The following is a 19,200-nucleotide window of genomic DNA, read 5'->3' on the forward strand; positions in this document are numbered from 1 at the left end:
CTAACGAAAACAGTTTGACTCTTGCAAATGTTAAAGGGGCAAGAGGCCCAAGTTATCCCTAACGCTTAATGAAAACTGCATTTTTGACAAGTTTTCTCTACGGTTAACCTATACTGATGTGCCTGTGATGAAAGGAGTATCTGTTACAGAAAACAGTACATTTAAGCATCTAGTCAACACATATCTTAATCTTTCTGCTACCAAGATGCAGTTCTGCTGTTACCAGGAACCCACTCTGTCAGGGAACCTGACCAAAATGTTGTTTTACCCTGTTCATTGGAGCAGAATGAAAATGTGTTAACTGCTCCCACATCCCCACACATTGCAAATATGTGGTTAAATACAGCACTGGAAATTTAACTTACTCTGACCTGAGAAGGCCACTAAAGCATACGAGTTAATCTTTTGACTTTTGAGTTTTATTGACTTTGTTTCTGTTTATATATTTTGTAACAACCTATTCAGGCTGTTAATTTTAATTTAATTTAATTGGAGAGCCACAAGAGAATATTTCTCCCAGTTAGATTGTTGTTAGGCAATTTACACTTTAAGTGTTCTGCAAAGTCATCAGATACTCATGCTTTGTACTTTTTCCTATACAGATCATTGCAAAAGAACAGTTTGACTCTTGCCTATTTCTGCTGCATTTCCTGGTTAACAGATAATGGAACCTTTGTTATTTCAGGTCTGATTTCAACATATGGCTGTGCTTTGAAGCGGATGGAATTTTCTACTGTAATATTTGTTTACTTTATGATGTTCTAATTTCCCATTCAACAGGCAGCGACAGAAATGCTGCTGTAGGAGAGGCTTTATGTCCCAGCATGGTTCTTTTCACCCCCCTGTCTCTGTAACATGAAAACAACCTTTCCAGCGTTCTTTATTGCTGTCAAGTGCAGAGACACACTTAGAACAAGAGGCTGTATAGACACACTGGAACTTGACTCCGTTAATGTCAGATAATCTAAGGATCTAACAATGCCGTATCAAGCAGACTCAGCCTTTCACCTTAGAATACATAAAATTTCTGTCTCAGTTCAGCCCTTGTTAACTGAGAGCTCATAGATGCACATAGTACCCCACCTTAAAAGGAAAAAACAAACAAACAAAAAACAAAAACACAACACCACAACAACAAACCCCAACCAACCAACCATCCAACAAACAATCAAAAAAAACATTGATCAACAATACAAGAGGTGTAGTACTAGAATGGGGCTGTCGTTATCCTGGTACAGCTGGTCCTGATGGTGAGTTAAGTGAGGTCAACATGAACCTGAAGCTCCTCATCATGAGCAAGGCCAGTCTCTCATTTAGCCATGATGACAACAATGGCTTTGGGGTCAAGTCATGCTTTAAATCTGCTCACCTGTCCACCTACTGGTTTCTCTGCTCTGTACTCTCCTCAGTAGATCCATCCTTTTGTTTTCACGTTATTAAAATAATAAAAATGTTATTGATTAGTAGCATAGAGGATGCAGGGTTTATAAGCAACAGGAGAGAAAGGTGTGGCTTCCTAAAAAGACTGCTGACTTCACACTGGGAAGCACTCAGAATAAGCAAGAGGTGAGTGGAAGTTATAGGTACCAGATTGTGTAGTTTCCTTGCTTGATGATTTCTCTCTCGTTCTTATGTGTTTGTTGCATATATACGTTATATGTTTGCTTTCAGATGTTAACTGATCAAAAGGGGGAATAGGGCTCTGGAATTACTGTTTATAGGTTCAAAAACTAGCACTCAGGATCATTAATTACCTTCTGAAGTTTTCTCTTTGTGTGGTGGAGTGTGTGAAGAGTTCAGAAGTGATATACAAACCAGAGGGAAGCTGTCTCTTTCTTGCTAAGTACTAGCAATAGATTTACTCTAGCAACGTAATTCATGCTGCCTGGGATGTTTCGTCCCTGGACTTACAGCTTTTTCTTTCTTTAAGTGCTAACTAGGTGCTGGGTTTAATCCTTCTGTGTCAATCCCCATGATTTAACTATTTCCATCTATTGTATAGGCTTGAGAAAACCCATTCCTGAGTTTCAGATACATTCCCTGTGGTCCACACCAGCTATGGTTAGTGCAACATAAAGTTCCCAATCATAGATCCTGACACCAACAGAAACAAGTAATACATCTTAGAACATGGTAAATTGCAAAATGAGAGAAAAAAAAAAAACAAAACAAAACTCTGTGCTGTAGAAAAGAGCATGAACAGACTTGTACCTTTATAAAAAAATAAATAAAGAAACAGCTGGATGAAGAGCTCAGGTTTCTTCCCATCAGGAGTGAAATCAGCCCAGCCACTCTCCAATAGCCTATTGTTCCCTGGGCAGGAGGACTGTGAATAAGGTGCTGAGTCCACTCATTGCCTGTTGATGTTAGCCACCTTTCTCTAGTGAGCTTTTGTAATACCTGAGAAAATACAGAAATCCTGACACAGGAAACACTTGCTAAATATTTGTGTGCAATTCTAACTTAGCCTCATGAATGACAGTGCTCAGGAAAGAGCCTGGAGAGAAGGAGCATGTTCCCTGAGCTATGCTCAGCCCCTGCTTCTGCCTCTTGCTGTCAGGTGGGTGGCAGGAACACCAAGCTGGCTTCTTACACTGCAGAGAAGCAGTGAGGGGCAGCTAACTGGAGGGAGCATCAGTTACAGAGCATTCCTAGAGGGATTCACTCTGCTTGTGCTTTAATGGAGAGTCCAAAAGGCATTGTAATGTGGGGTTCTGTGTGTTGTTTCTTTTACCAGGGGGAAATACCTTGTCTGCTTTGCTGGCTAGCCTACTTTTCTCCTGTAGCATGTATGGTCGTGGTCTGTGCCTTGACAAGAAAGGCTTGGGGGTTGAGCCCTTGCAGCCTGTCACAGCTCCCTTGCATTCTACTCTCCCTGCAGCAGCTTCTTGGTAACACTCTTCAGGCTATGGAAGCTTTTGCCTATGGAGCTGCAGAATATGTGGGCAAAGATATTTGCCTTGGAGTACTTGCAATCTTCCTCCCAGGCTGACAGAGTGACTCAGGCAAGAATCCTAATAGGGGTTTACCAAATCCACATAGTCAGGAAGGGACCATTAGAAGTGTGGGGCTCAGCAGCTAGCCATCTGACCACATCTGTACCGAAATGGAGCTGGAGAGCTTTGAATCTGTAACGTGCAGGCTGCTCTGCAATACACTTCCTAATGCATTCATCAATGGGCATTTTGGGGTGCTATTGCTGTTCTTGATCTATTTTAGTAATGGGAATGGCTGTTTATATCCTTGAACTGCTATTTTTGGCAAACTAAGATGAAAAAAAAAAGTGGTAAGGCTCTTTGTTAGAGTGAGTCTCCCTCCATCAGCATAACTTTGTTTTAAGAATGTTATCTGATAGTTGCCTGACATTATGTCCACAGATCAGGAGCATTGTCAGCTAAGTCACAGTCTGCTCCTCATCCTTTTATTTTGCAAGCTGTAGCATCAAAACTAGCTCGAATGAATAAAAGGAACAATGTCATCTGATTTCAAAGACGGATGTTTGGCAGTGACCCCATCATAACTCATCTTGAGACGAAGTGAAAGAAAGGCTGTGCCCAAGGAAGCCCAGAAGCTGATCTGGCACAATTGGTCCATATTCCTAGAAACAGGATGAACAAAATTGGCAGACACAGGTTATTGATCAGGGTTTAAAATGCACAGTGTGTTTTCTTGCTAGCAAGTTCTTTCTCAAGCATGAATATTTAAATTACAAGGATGACTTTTGTTCAGTCTTTCTGCAACCTGCAAGAAGCTCTATGGGAACGAGTTATTTTGAATTTCACATTTTAATTTCAAGATATTATATAGGAGCAACGCAGCAGGAGACTTCCACTAGCCCATAGAGGTTTGCTTATGAGTCTTACCATGCCTTTATGGGTGACTTTCTGTAGTCATTGTAGTCCCAGTGTGCAAGAAAGCATCTGGGCAGGTTTTTGCTCTTTGGGTGCTGTTTGGAACACAACAGACTTTGGTGACAGCAGTTTTCTATAGGGTTTTGTGATCAGAATGCCCCTTTTAAGTATTCATGCCAGCTACTTTTTATAATGTTCTGAATGAGAGAAGACAGCTAAGGCACTTTGTCTGCAGGAAGGAAGCAATTAAATTATTAGCACTTTGAGAAATTAAATGATATAACTTATGGCAGAATAAGTTTAGCAAAATCTTATAATGTAAGAAAACAATTAAAAAGAGTTATATAAGGTTGGGTGGCTTCTTTATTGTGATAGAGTGAGCAGTTAATTGATTGTCATCTTGCTGTAATGTACCAGGGCGGTTGTGACAGCAAATAGAGGAATTTGTGCTCAGGATGTATGGAGATTAAGTGCAGAGAAAGGGGAATGTCTTCTAGGGAAATGGGGGTGAGCAGCAGCCTGCTACCCTTGATTCCTCCTCCTTATATCCTGGGGGGAGAGATGAAGCAGAGAACTTCCCTGTCCTCCTCTTCAGCTTCCAAGGCCAGATGTTGTAAGATCCCATTTAGCCACTCCTCTTTGAAACATTCAGGCTTCCTGCATTGCTGTAGAATTGAATCCCCCAAATGGGAGAAGCCTAGAGGTTGCTCTACCAGCACTGGCAGTGGAGCTGAGCAGCACTATTAGCTCCGTCAGCAGCATCCTGCCTTCCAGAAGGTGCTCATGAATTGGCAAACCCTCCCAGGCTGTTCAGCTTCTCTCACAAAATTTCTGGAGATATGTGTCCTCTTCCATGAGCCCGTTGCACTTTGTTTAGCCCAAAGAGAAACACAGTTTCTGGCCTGGAAAGCAGCTGTATTGGAAGAAAGGGAACTTAGCTAGAACCTGCAAGTAGCAAATTACCTCTATTGCCACTCTGAAGGATCTTACTCTTTAAATCTTTGAAGATAATTCTGTGCTATTTGTATGCTTCATGGATACTGGGGATGCATCATTACATAGATGCTTGCAGAGTGCTGATTGTGACCAGAAAAGGGAAAGATTTGGGAAATGCTGTTACAGTGAAGGTTATAATACTGATTATAGAAATTGTTTTGTTATAATGCAGCTTGGTACCCTTGTTTTAACTGCAGAAATCATTGCAACTTCTCCCTAAATGTTTACATGTTATCACTCAAACCAAAAGCACTGAAAGGTACATGCAAGTAGAAGATTTACATCGGCTGTCACTCTTGAAAGCATTATGAATTTGAGGCTGGAAGAGAGTCAGCCCAGCCTGAGCTGCAAGAATGGTGCTGAGGAAAAGCCTGGAGGAGTTTAGAGCACGGTCACTGTGTTGTTCAGTCAAAAAAGAAGTTATACATTCATCGTCAGGCATTTCTGCAAATGCCTGCCTTAATTACCAATCTGTGCTTCTAACAGGTACAACCCTAAGATTCCCAACCCTTCTTTCACATGGGACGGAGCAGCAGAATGAAGCATGAGTACCAGGGGTCAGTCCCAGCGCAGTCATGTCTGCAAGCTCTGCTCTTTCCTTTTTCTTTGCTCTCCTCTTCAGTTATGGCTTCTAAACCCAGCTTTCTGCCTGAGAATACCCCACTCAGTTTCGTCTTGAAAGGGGTGAAGCAGCTCATCTGCTGAGGGTGGAGCTGGCTGGGCTGCAGCTCTGGAGCTGGGGGACGCTGGTGTGGCCGCGGGATGTGCGGAGCTGCTGGAACAGGGGGACACGTGCGGCGAGGAGGAGGCTGGCAGCAGCACTTGGCCATGTGGGTGTCTCCTTGTATTGAAGGGAAAGAGGACAAAAGCAACTGAGCTGGTAAAGAAGGTGCTAGTAATTACTGAGCACTCAATGAAGGCAGGAGAGGAGCCCAGACTTCACTCGTCGCTGTACGGAGCTGGGGTACCAAAGCAAGACACGCAGCTGTTAGCAGGTACGAGCAACTTACCCCATTATGGTTGAAGTAACCACCAATAAAACCTAATCAATGAAATCCCTTTTAAGTTGGTTGGATCAGTGACCCAGAAAATAGCTCCCCTGCAGAAAAGGAAATGATAGTCTATAAAGTGAGAAGTCAATGGGAAAAATCTATTAAAGCGAGGGAGCTATCAGGAGACCTTTGGTGTTAACTGAAACCTTTTGGAAAGAAGCCACAAAACTTGCAGCAGACTTTTAACCCTCCAAACCCTGCCGTGCCAGAGGAGAGCCATCCGTCCTGCTGCAGCCCAGCAGAGGGCAATACAGACAGCCCAGCGCCCGCTTCTGCAAAGCGATGCCTGTCAGCTGGAGAAGGGATGCAGCGGAAACACCAGGGCACTCAGTCGGGTTTTCAGGCTTCAGCTGGGGAGTTGACAACCCAACAGTGTGGGTGGTGATAATGGGGAGCCCTGGTCCAGTGACGGGCTCATCTTGCCCGGCTTTGGACTTGTTTCTCCCCGTGCCAAAGAGTCCCTCCGCAGCGTACCTGGAATTATCAGCCAGCTGCTTCAAGCTGGGGAGCTGGCAGGAGCCCAGCAATCAGCACAGCATCCCGCACCTGGGGCGGTATGGAAGGTGATTTTGGCAGACCCAGAAGAGCATTATGAAGTAAAGGGTCTTTTGGCACCAAAATTCAAAATAAACCACCCCCCAGAAAGTGACAATAACATTAATTTGATTTCTCATTGGGGTCTTCTTTTGGTCCCCAAAGGAGCTCTCCTTTGTCTAGCTTTAGACAGTAGTGATTGATCATTACGGCCAGAAGACAAAAAGCAGAATCTCTGCCTTGCTACTGCCCCTTCTCAGGAAATTGCTCTGTTATGTCAGAAACTAAACAGAGATCCAACAGACATGGGAACATAATTAAATCACACAAAAAATAAAAAGGAGAGAAAGTATCTTGAAAGAAGTCATTAGCGTAGACCTCCTGAAAATCTAATCTTTCAGGTTTTGCTGTGCATTAAACTTCCAGCTAAGTTTAATTGGGCTCAATGAACTTGCAAAGTACTTTGCCAAAAGCGCTAGATCATGCGCTGTCCCCATTTACTACGTAAAGCTGAAAACAAAGTCACTGTTGCAAAATAAGTTGGGCATAAGGGAAAATTAGCTATCCAGAGCTGTAGTGTGATCGGTTCTTACAGACTTGATTCTTGCACATGAATCACGTGGTAGGGAAGAGAGAAGATTCATGTGGAAGCAGAAGTATCAGTCAGATCCGTTTTCACAATTTCAATTTAAAAAAGTATTGGAAGTGCTATAGCACATCTGCCCCCCGGACACTCATCCCTTTTGTTCTTCTCTTCACTTGGTGCCTCTGACTTTTTTATTACATGTAAGCAGAAAGGAGGAAAAAAAAGACTTGTAAACACCAGGAGACTGGGTGAAAAACATGTTTAACCTCTGCATACCCTTTTAAAAAGCAGTAAGAAAATCCGTAGAATTACAATGTGAGGAAATGTATTTTCTAAAGAAGCTGCCTTGGGACTGGAATGTCAGAGCTGCAGGAGTCGAGACTTTTTTCTGCCTGCAGTAAGAGCGATATTAAAACTCCAGATCCTGAAAGTTTGAAAGAGGCTCCTACTTTATCAGATTTTACCTTGTTTTCTTTATAAACTGTTTAGTCCTGGTGCTTGGCCAAGCTTCTTGCTTGCCAGAGAGACCTTGGTGCTTAGTGAGGGGAAGAAGTGAGTCATCCCTTTACAGCACTACATGTTTTCTGAATGAAGCCCTGATGGGGTATGGTGTAAGGAAGCATGAACCACATACTAGCCTGGCTGGCACTGAAAAATCTCAATGTATACAATTATAATTTGCATTATGAAATACCTTTTATTCATTTTTCTAAAGCTGTTTTAATTCAGCCTCAATCTGCCCGGCGGTGGTGTTCAATCTTTTTGCAGGCTTAAACAAAGGATAAAAGTGTATATTTTTTGTCTTCGAGAGGCTTCCACCTAAAATGGGGCTGGGGCTGGTGGTGCTCAGGAAATGCTGTCAGCTCACCTGCTCATGAAGCTGCCTTGACCATGCCCATGCTGGCAGGTCTCAGATGTTCAGCACAGCAGAGGTGAGGCTCAGAGGCTCGTGGCTCTCCTGTCTTGCAGCATCTGTGTCTGAAAAGCGATGCTGCAGCATGCTTGGGCTGTGAAAACCCAAGTGTCCGCAATGTCCTCATCTGTGTCAGAGGCCTTGGTGAAAAAGGGCACTGCTTTGTGCCTCATAGACAAAGGTATATATTTTAGAGCAGGGAATGCAAATATCCACAAGCCCCTGGATCCAGAAGCTCTTGCAGCCCGGGTATGTCCTTCCTCCTCTGGTACAAATCCTGCAGGAGCAGTGGGAGCTGAACCACGCTTTCTCTAATGACTGCGTGCTAAGAAGCATTGCCAGTCCCACACCCTGGGTACAGCACGTGGTGTGCTAAGCAAGATGCTGCTTGATGTGTTGGGAAGGACAGAAAGGAGTTGCTTGGGCCATTGCTCATTCCTATTTTTAGCTCCATTTCTCATCTGTAAGAAGGTTAGACACTAGTTATTCCAGCTCATCTTCCAGCAAGGGACCTTCATGCTCTTCTAGCGAGGGAGTCCCTTCCAGCAAACCCCATGCACTGCAGCTCCTCCTGAGCAAAGACAACCCCCTGTGGCTCCTTCTGTTTACTCCAGCAAAGAGTGAAGTGATTAATGGGGCCAGAACATATCTTTCTCCCCAGGATCCGCAGATAGGCACAGCTGAATAAATACCCCATGTTATTGTGGTCTGCTTGGTTGGAAGTCAAACTACAGGTAGCCAAGAACACTGCCAAATGTATTTATTGCCACGCTGCATCCACCAACAGTCCTGCAGATAAGAGTGAGTCAGAGAGGTTTAGAAGGACAAAGTGGCATTCCCAGCTCTCCCTGTGTAGGAACTGGAATGCTCTGGGCCTCAACTGGGGAATGAGATGGCTCGATTGCATGCTCTTCTGGGCTTTTAGCAAGCGCCTCTTTATGAAGTTCGATGCACACTGCAGCTCAGCTAGTGCAGGCTGGGTTTTGTATGGTTATTCTCGGCCCTTATACAGAATTTTGCATCCCTCCAAAGTGATGATTCATTTTCCCAACAAGTTTTATGTGGTTGGGGTTCATGCCCCTGTGGGATAGTGTGCCAAGTCCCCATTAGGACACAGGCGGAGAAAGGGTTAATGCTTTTCACACTTAGCCAGCAGCTGAGGCTGGGTTCATGACTGGGTTCAATCAGAAGCACGAGGTCCTATGGAGACTTCTTATAACCACTGCTTCTGAGCTTGCAGCAGTTTTTTTTTTTCTCCTTCCACTCCTCTGCCTATTTTGGTAAATGCTGGCAGAACAGAGCTGATTTTGCTCCTTAAAAAAGAATTAGTATCTTTGGAGAAGAGCTTTTTGTGAAAGGACTTCTGTGCTGATGAATTTTCTATTTTGTAGCTAGGGAGATGGTAGCACAGAAAAAGGCAGGCTTGCTGGAGTGAATCTGCTTCCATTTCATGTCTTTATTGAATAATATGATTTTGAAAATAGTAAGTTCAACTGTGTTGCTTATCTTCAAGCAGACCAGTCTTCCACGCAGCCTGTATTCTCCTGTGACCCCTATCTTTTCTCTTGGTGCTGTTCTTGGCCAGTTCAAGGTGCTCCTCTGCATTTTGTATCTAGAATAACAGCGAATTTGCCTTTTTGAATGGTACCATCAAATCTTTTGAGCTTAGGCTGATATTATTTAACATGAAGTTATTAAACCTATAAAAGATGCTCTTCTGTATCTCAGTCAATATGGTAGCTGGAGGAACATCAATGCTCAGTTCCATATTCTGTAAGGTTTTGAGTTCTTTAACAAAAAGCCAAATAAGCCCAAGATAAGTACAAGACCTGCAGTACGACACCTCCCAGCCATCAGGAATAAGATGTGTTCTTGAAAGAGGAGGGAAGTTTTGTCCGAAGCTTTCAATCTTTGTTAGTGCTTTTGCTCCCTATGGGTTGTTGCATAGGCTTTCATCTGAGTGCCAACAACAAAAACAGATTTAAAAAAAAAAAAACAACAACTAAAGCAAAGCAATGAAGAAGGAACAAAACTAAGTCTTCAAGATGTGTACTGTGCTTGGGTCTGAGCAGCAGCATGCTAGCAGGAGACGACTGCTTCCCCTCCAGGTTTTTCTAAAAGGCAGAACATGGAATATTGATTCCCAGTGGCTGCAGAGTCAATATCCCACACGTTTCCAGGCCAATACGAGGAGCACAAAAGGTTATGACTTGCACTGAAGTCTGGGGGAATCCTGAGCAGCAGATGGAGCCATGCGAACGGCATCCCCGACTGTTCCCAACCCCGACCTTGTCCCTCTGGCACGTACAAATGGCTGTGCTTTGTCACGGTAGCTGCTCCAGGGACAATTGCCTGGAATAAGGCGTTTGTAGGAGTGGCTGTAAGGCTCGGGCTCCCTGCTGGGTTTTCCAAGTCTGTTGAAGCACCTCTTGGTGTCAGAGGGCAAAAGGGTCTCTGCCAGGCTCCGGTTTGTGGTCAGTCACTGGTGGCGCTGGGCTCATGGCTGGCTGCATTGTGTGCAGTTAAGAATGGGACATAAAGGTAGCAAGAAGAGAGACGAGGATGTATAACTAGGAAGGAAAACACCAGTGATACCCTTCTTGAAAGGAAATCAGAATCAAATTGAATCCATTTATTTTCATGTTATATTTAACTTCCGAAGTGTTAAAGTGCCTCGGGCTCGCAAATAGAGCGCCTCTTTTGTAATCCTTTTCTCCAGCCTGCAGAGAAAACAAAGCTGTTGGTTTAGGACGTGGAGCAGAAGGTGCGGGGGAACCTGCCGGAGGCTCCTGCTGCGCGGGGTCATGGGTCGCGGTGCGCAGCCGGCTCGGGATCAAGCTCAAGGTTCTCGAGTGATGGAAAAACCGTTTGACACAACGTCTCTGCGAGCCTGCCTTGCTAACGTGAGCCAGCTGAGGGAACACAAACAGAGGCACTGTAACCAGCCCAAATCCCACCTTCCTCTGAAACTTCCAAGCCTCTTTTTTCCTGTCAGATTCCAGACAGATGAAATTTTCCTGGCGTGGGCCCACTCCTGATTTATCGCGATTCAGAGATGTTGCCAGGACTTGAGTTTGCTGATTGACAGGCTAGGAAGGGAAGGTGCCTGGCCCCGCAGATCAAACACGGCCTCATCTGCCCCCATTCTGCCTCCTCCTTCAGGACTTGCCATGCTCTCTCTCATTTTCTGGAAATCCCAACTTGAATTTGATTCCAAGGCCTGGTTGATACTGTTGTTTGTATGATAGTGTCAAGAGTGAGCACATTCCTTGGATCATAAATCATCTCAACCTGACCCCAATTAATTACAGGCCCTGGGTTTCATTTCTCTCGGTTCTTACCAGCCATAACAAATGAGGTCATTCTGTGTCAGTGAGACATCGGAGCAGACACCACTGGGGAAGTCACGGGGGACTCTGATCCCGTTACGCTGCAGGAAGAGTAGAGGAGAAGGAATGGGCCACATCCTCCCATTGCTTCCTAAATAGGAGCCATGGGATGCTCAGCAGCAGAGTTAAAGTTTTTTTTTATAAGGATACATGAAAAATATTTAAGTTTTATTTAAATTTTGGCAACGTAGTGAATGAGGCAATATTTGATGCTGAGGGCTACCAGGCTTGCAAGAAATGTCCTTGTTGAACCCGTCTGAGCCCTTGTGCTCCAGCCAACCATTCAAATGTGTCTTGAGCTCAGGTGCGCATCAGAGGCATCTGAAGGGGCTTTCCCTGTTGAAGACCCCTTCATTTTTATGCAGCACGTTGCAAAGATTGCATGGGGCTTGTGTTAGAGATTGTGCTTCTGGGTTTCTTAGAAAATGCACTGCTGGAGAGGTGCTGGTTGATCTCCCAGCCTTGAGGGATTCGTCAGAAGCAGTACAGCACCAGCGCCCACGGCACGGTGCTCAGCACTACCTAGAAATCAATGGGTGTGGGAAGGGAGCTGAATCCAGAGGCTGAGATTTGTGCCCTGGGTTCCAACAGGAAAATCCAAAGGACATGCTTATAACTCAGTGATTTCACTGTTGTTTTATCAATACATTTATCTTGTTCACTTGTTATTGTCCTAAAAGTGCAGTAACAATGCAATAATGGTGAATGATCAGAAATTCTGTCCCTGTGGAAGGGCAATTGGATCCATTTCCTAAGGACTACCAGCAAGAGAAATTTCCTAGAAAGCCTAGATCCTTTTCCTTAAAAATGCCTGTGTGATAAGATGAAAAGAGATGCAGAATTGAACCACAGCTGCAAAATAATATATTATTAGTTATGGCGTAGGCACTGCAAAGCATGGAAAAAAAGATGGAGAATGGTTCGTTACAAACTGGAATTGGGGCAAAAATACCTTCCTCTTCAAGTTAATTATTCTTTCATAAGCAAGTCCTAAAAGTATAAAAATAAATAAAAAAAATAAGCTGAGGGTGAGAAGATAATTGTGTTTTTGGATGTAATCCCTGGTGCATGCAGCAGGACTGCTGTATGCCACCTCTTCCTCATGGGCTGCACTGGGAGTGGAAAGTTGGCAATTTGGCAAAATGACACTGGGCACTTGCTTTTACCTGCACAGAAGTTAAAACAAATCAGCATCTTAGAGTGAGTGGTTAATGTGTAACAGAGGACGCAAGTGAGCACGGCTGGGGTATCTCATGAGAAGAGAGCATGGGCTGAACTTCCCGGGCTAAACTGTAAGGCTTCATCTGTGTATAAAGTACACAGGTGTATTTTTCACCACGCATTGCCTCCTCACCTGCCCATATAGTTGTGTTCACTGTGACTACAGGGCTAACTGGCTATCAGTGCTGGCCTGATACTAAATGATGCACAATAAATGCCGTGAAAGCAAGTCAGAGCTGCCAACATTCAGCACATCTGAGCATTGCTGCCATATACACAGCTATAGGACAGGCATTTTTGGCTGTTGATGAGTGCTGTGCCAGGCTGGCATGGGGTGGACTTAGTGTTGCATGAGATGCACTCTCAGTGCTAGCCAGCTTCACATCTGAAGAATAATACTTTTTTCTTTTTTTATCCCCATTAAAAACTACCTACCGTTTAACCCTTTCTACCACTGTCTACTTCTGAACGGAGTAACATCGGTTTTTAGCTGTGAAACCTCATACTGTTAAATGCGATGAGCTCATCCTATTTCTTGGCATCGTCTCATCTTGATTTTGGCAGAGGCAGAATGAGATTTCAGCAGAGAGAAGACAGTAATAAAAGCTCATTTTTCTCCTAAAAATAATGCTAGTCGAGCTAGTCCTAAAAACTGTGAAGGAAAGTGAAAATCCAAGCCAAGTTTCATATTTGAAGCTGTATGCAGATTCCAAATCCAACATTATTACCCTTGTGTTGTTTTCCAAATGGTGTATTATATTCTTCAGATGCATAAAAGACAGTAAAGCAAGTGCAGCTGTTTTTCTCAGCATCCAGAGGCTGATCTCCAAAGGACAGCTGTTTGACTGGCCTCAGAATATTTGTTGTGCTCATCCTCAGCTCTAGAAAGCTTCAGGTGCCATCTCCTCTCCAGCTGCCTCTCAGCTTGTTGCTTTGTTCAGTAGAGAAACACACACAATACAAAGAATTGCAATAGGAATGGTTATGTACCCGTGACAGTGAGATGCTGTGGGCCAGACCGATCTTCCAGACGAGTGGAGTTGTTCCTTATAATGCCGTCAGGATAAGAAGGGTGCTGCCATTGATCTACCCAACTGGGGCTCCAGAAGTCTCGGTTCCCCTACAAGTGCTCTGCCAGCGTTGCCCAAATCCCTGCTTTCCATCTGGAAAAGGAGAGCACCAGGGGACTACTTTTGCTTTCCTCTGGAAGTTTGGTATTTTAAATGACAAAGTGCCTTAAGGCAAGACCTGCTCTGAGCTGAGCACTACGAGGCTCTGATCTCAGCTGAAGTCTCTTGGTGCTACTGAACCCAAAGGATAAATAACTGAGAATACTTTCCACTGAGTTTGTCTCCATTATGGCTTTCTCTGACTTTATAAATGCCCTGCTAGAATTGGGAGGCTTTTTCTAAGAAATTTTGCAAAAGCACAAGAGCAGGAAGAATTTGGTTCTTGCAGTAGAATGACTTTTTTTTCCATACTTATTTGTCTAGTGTTTGAACGGTTGGAAATGTCTTCTCAGTATGTGCATTAAAGACTTCCTGCCTGGAGTGTGCAAAGGACTCCAAGCATTCACAGGATATTAAACAGATTCGTAATGGAACCCAACAGTATAAACATGTCTTCAGTGCAGACAGGAATGCCACAAACCCTTATGTCGTGTAATGTAAAACATACCCCGGTTGTGTCTGTCTTCTCTTCTGCAAATAAACAAGGCAGAGATGTGTTTAAAATGTTTCCTTCTGAGACAGGCAATTTCTCATCTCATTCTTTCATTCTCTTTTTTAATATATATATATATATTTTTCAGGTGAAGCTTTAAAGGTCTTTGACTTTGCTCTAACTCAGTCCTGCCAAATTAGGGCTATTGGAGCAGCCCGATACAAGTCCTTTTGAATGAGAAGCCTTATTTTACAGGTTGTCATTTTCTTGGTAGAATGCACAGAGTATAGGGTACGTATATGTACGCATTGGCAAACATTTAAATTAACTGTCCCATGATCAAGAGCATGCTCTGACATGGAATTCCTTTTCTCTTTACTTTCTCCTTGCAAAAATCCTTCATGCAGATTCTCCCCCCTCCCGTCCAAGTCTCCTCTGTGGTGTGATAGGACTTTTTTCCCTCTTAATGCCCCGCCAGATGCTTCCTAGAGCTGCCCATAGCTGCCATGGCTCTGCTCTCCCCGGCAGGGCCAGTGAGGGCTTTCCGTCACACTGCGGAGGAAAGGCACCCTTGTCCTTCTCTGCTCCTTGTCCATAAGACCAATTCCACCACATTTAAAATCTGCTGTGCAGCACACTGAAGTAAAGAATACATTGATGCTCTGTCATGAGAAGTCTGACCGAAAGGAGCATCTGAGCTAGGGCTGCTGCAGAAATATAGAAAAGCAGCTGTGATGTACTGGAGTGTAAGGCTTTAAAAGGGAGACCTCATTTTTTTTGTTTTAATTTTTTTTTCTCTTCCCTCTTTGCCATGCAGTGCCAGGATCCTTTCCATCTTTCCTTTCTCTCTACCAGCATGTGAGAGCGCCCTGCCAGGTCTGCTCAGGCTGTTCCTTTTGGCTTGTTACCTGCTGTGTGCATCTTGCACGTGCTGTACGTAGCCCTCTTGGTCATTGCCAATGCCTGAGCACGTCCAGCAAGTGCCTAAGAGGGGCTGTGCTGTGTTTCAAGTGCTCGTGGTGGCAAAGTAGCTCAAAGCAGCCCCAAGGGGTGCGTGTAAACCTGCCTGCCTGAGAGCAAAAGCAGATGTAGGTTCCTCTCCTCCCGGTGGCTGGCTTCTCTTCTGGATTTTACCCCTCATGAATGAGGGTAGCAACCATCACTGCATTGGAAGTGGAATAATCAGGGAATGTGGCTGCTGCGTCTGTCCTGTTAGGAACGTGGTCCTCTTCAATTTCACCTGCTCTCGCCTCATTTGAAGGCCTTCCAGCTTTGTCTGAAAATGGCATGTATTTGGTGAGAATGCTGCGTTCTTTCCTCTTTGCAGTGTGCAAAGCTGGAGACTGCGGACTGATCAGAGTACATGAAATTAGATCCCTTGAGTAAAAATCAGCTAGTGATATCCAAGCGTAGACTGAGGTTAGCCCAAAATAGTCGCAGTGAAGGAAAGAAGAGTCATGCTGACCTCGGGTGTGAGCAGGACTTGACCTGAGCAAGAAATCTCAAAGCACTTTAATGGAGCTCAGTTTCTTGGGCCACATTTTTCCTCAAATCTCCTTTTCAATTAACTTCAAATAGAACAAATTATAAATAAATATCATAGATAGTGATGCTTCTTTTCACTGGAAAATAGCTTTCTGGCCATATTTGTGAGCACCAGAATGTCCTGAGTCCCTTGTGCCCAACACCAGGACCAGAAGTCTGTCCTCCTCCTTCCCTGCAGCTAAAAAATGTGGCTGGAGCGTGAAATCAGACCTTGATGGATTTTCTTTGTCTGAACTTTGTCTGTGCACAGGTCCACATCAGCTGCATCACTTTTCTTGATCTTCTCTCATCTAAGAAATATAGAAAGGAAAGGGCTGAAATGCAGAAATACAGGAAAGAGTCAAAATACCAGTAGTATAGAATGAAAAGTAGGCAGAAGTATAAAACTGTAAGGATGTTTATTGGTCTAAGAGGAGGAAATGATCCTTTTCTAATGTCTCTTCCATCTTTAACTTCATTATAGTATTGTTGGGCTAACGCTCAGCTGGTGACAAACTCCCATGTGTAGGAAATACTCCCCATGTGGGCCCATGGGTGGCAGGTGATCATGGTACCAGTGCAGGGCATTGAAATCTTCCAGTGAATTAAAAATTATAAGCTGTAAGGAAGCCTCAGTGTCAATTCATCTGTTTCTTGCTCCAAAGTCGGGGACCCACAGTGTGGTAGAGGGAGGCTTGAAAAATGTTTTCTTCTCCAAAAAGGAAAGAAAAAGAAACATGACTCAAGCGTCTGTGGTATGAAGTCACCGTCCTCTCTGTTACTCACTCCCATTATCTCTGCAATCTGTTCCCAAAGGGGCTTCCAGACATCCAGCTGCTTACCCTTGGGTAAAAGTTATTTAAAAAATAAAATACCAAGAAGAAAGAATAAAAAATGTTACACTGTAGAAGGATGGAACAGTGGTGTAAAAGTCTGGCCCTGGATGAAAACCCTTCCTTCATGCACAAATTAAAACAATGTGGCATTGTGCAGGGAAGGATGGGGAAAGGAAGTCGGAGGGCTCTGCAGACACCTGCCCCTACCCAGCGCTGCAGTGGAAACTGCCCCGTCGTAATTCACAAATATAGTCTGAAAGGTGATAGCCTGGTGCTCAGATTGTTTTACAGCCACACCAGGCAAGTTCCAGTCAGACAGAAGCCCTTCTACTGTAATCACTGAAAGAAAATGGATTTCCTGTCTATCTGCTTAGAAGTGCTACATGGATCCAGTACTCGGAGTCCAGTCACTAATGCAGACATATAATATTTCTTGAAGGGGCAGTGTGCTATCCCCAGGGGAAAGGAATTACCCAAAATACGAGATAGTGGCTGATGAAACTCAATAGGAGTGCAGCTAGAGGTGGGGGGGAATAAAGCACAGTAACAGAAAAATCATGCGTCTGCTCTATAAGCTGCCCTGATCCGCTCTGTGTGCTTGGCTCCCTGCATAGGAAACTCTACTGGAAGTAGGATTTGGAAGCTTTGCTTGTGTAGAATATGACCCAGTCGATGTCTCTGGCTATAAAGTGATTCCTAAAATGGTTCTGTTTTCCAGGCTTTGGTTTGTTAGTCATGTCGTGCCTGTCCTTGGGGTTTCAAGGGCTGCCCTCGTTAGCCTGGGACGGGCTGGGAGCTTGCAGGGTTGCTGGAGGAGAAACCTGCACCAGCTGCTGGGCACACGCGTGCCTCAGCACCCTGCGTGCTGGCTGGGAGCAGCTGTGACATCTCTGTGCCCCCAGGCGCCGCTTTGTTGCTGAAGGCACCGAAATGAGTCACTTCCCAGTGGCTGGGGTGTGAAGCGATACTGAATCCTTGGGAGAATGAGTTCTGGGTTAGGAAAGGCAGAGTGTTTGGGGTGACGATAGCAGCACGATATAAAGGTGATCAAGTGGAGCTCGGGCCGTCCCCAAGACCTCTGCTTTCATGCTGGTAGCACGCCATTTCCACTGCTCTTGTCATGAAGCTAAACCAGCATGTGAGCTCAGCGCCACGCACGCTGCCTGTGACCTAGGAGAGGGCTTTGCAAGCCACGGGTCTGACGCATGCAAATACTCAAGCTGCCCATTGGTCTCAATGTGTTACGCAAAATGTGGTGCTCCATGAGACAGGGCAGCTCTAGAGGTGTTTAAGAGGCAGTTGGACTTTCAGGGATTTGAATTCAGACTAGATTTTTCTGTGTCAAATGCTGAGAATCCTCTGATGCTTCTGCCTCGGCTTTGCAGCCTGATGCATTTTCAGCTGAGCGTTTCTCCAGCCTCCCCAGAAACACGGTTCTCTGCCATCTGGTGTGCGTTAACCTTTGCACTCCTTAGCAAAACATTAGGCTTTGCTAGTCATATGATAAGGTGTATCCAGTGAAAAGAGAAAAATGGCAAGCTAGTTTTTTTTTTTTTTTCACATTGCACTGACAGAGTGCTTCTACAGCACAGCAGCATCTCAGCAGAGATTAATGCCTTGGTGCGACTCCCCTAGGCCCAGGAAGTAATGGGCTTAAATATTTGTAGTAGAAGTCAAAAATATAAAATGCACAGGAGAAACTGAGTTCAAGACCTGATCGTACTTGTCCTTAGAAAGGTGGAAGGGGACAGCTCCTAATTCTGTAAGAAACTGCAGGGTTATTATCATAATTAATAAGAAGGAAATGCCAACCCTAAGAGTTGCGGGGCAATGCTTTCACATGGCCCTATCAGATACGTATATCTATACATCTACCTATATAAACATAGATCTATACAAACCCTTGCAATAAGCCTCCTGGAGGAGTCGCAGAAGGCATCACAGCGTTTCTGAGTTACAAATGGGCGATTCAAACAGCTTCGCCGTTGTGCTGCGCTCCTCTTCTCTCCACAATTTTTGCCTTTTATGCTGTCAGGGAAAAGTCCAAGCAGGTGGTTTAAGAAAATATTAGCAAGGATATGTCATAGCTTTAAAAAAGTGTTTGAAGGGAAATGGAGCTGTTGCTTCCAATTTTTCACTCTGCTGTCTCCATGATGAAATACAGTCATATCCACTTAAGTAATACCTTATGGAAAAGGAAGTGTCGTGTTTTTATTGGACACCTTTTATTACCAGCCTCGGTGAAAAGTGCAGTTGTGAGCAAGTCTCCGCTCCTCCGGCCTTTCACCAGCTTGTAATCCTGACAGAGAAAGGCTCCTTCTCGGGCAGGCGGAGGTTTGCAGCGGCAGGAGGTACGGTATATGGGAAAGGCCTGGCTGCTCCAGGCAGAGCAATAATTTATGAAGGCTGATGCCACCGTGTGCTGTAAGAGCCTTTCGCTAGGTGGAGCTTGCGATTGAGGACAAGTCGCTCATTTAGTGCAACCCAGTTCCCATCTAGCTGCAACGTATCCCCCTCTCCTTGCAAGACGTGACAAAGCGGTAGGAAATTCCCCACCAGGGTGCTAACTCCTGGACTCCAGCGATCGCTGGTCACAGCAGCAATTTCAGGAGGCTCGTAGGAAGCCCGTTTCTGAG

The 19,200-nt window shown here is 44.7% G+C and overlaps 1 long non-coding RNA gene across 1 annotated transcript; it reads left to right on the forward strand.

Annotated features, from left to right (window-relative positions):
* Positions 1-33: 33 nt before the first annotated feature.
* LOC308181782 lies at positions 34-9,471 on the forward strand. The gene is made up of 2 exons (XR_013941584.1): positions 34-1,566; positions 5,020-9,471. It is a non-coding gene; the product is annotated as an uncharacterized lncRNA (long non-coding RNA).
* The last annotated feature ends 9,729 nt before the right edge of the window (positions 9,472-19,200 follow it).

The sequence above is a fragment of the Anser brachyrhynchus genome (genome assembly GCF_964034855.1).
Source record: "Anser brachyrhynchus genome assembly, chromosome: 22".
In the NCBI taxonomy this organism is placed as follows: Eukaryota; Metazoa; Chordata; class Aves; order Anseriformes; family Anatidae; genus Anser; species Anser brachyrhynchus.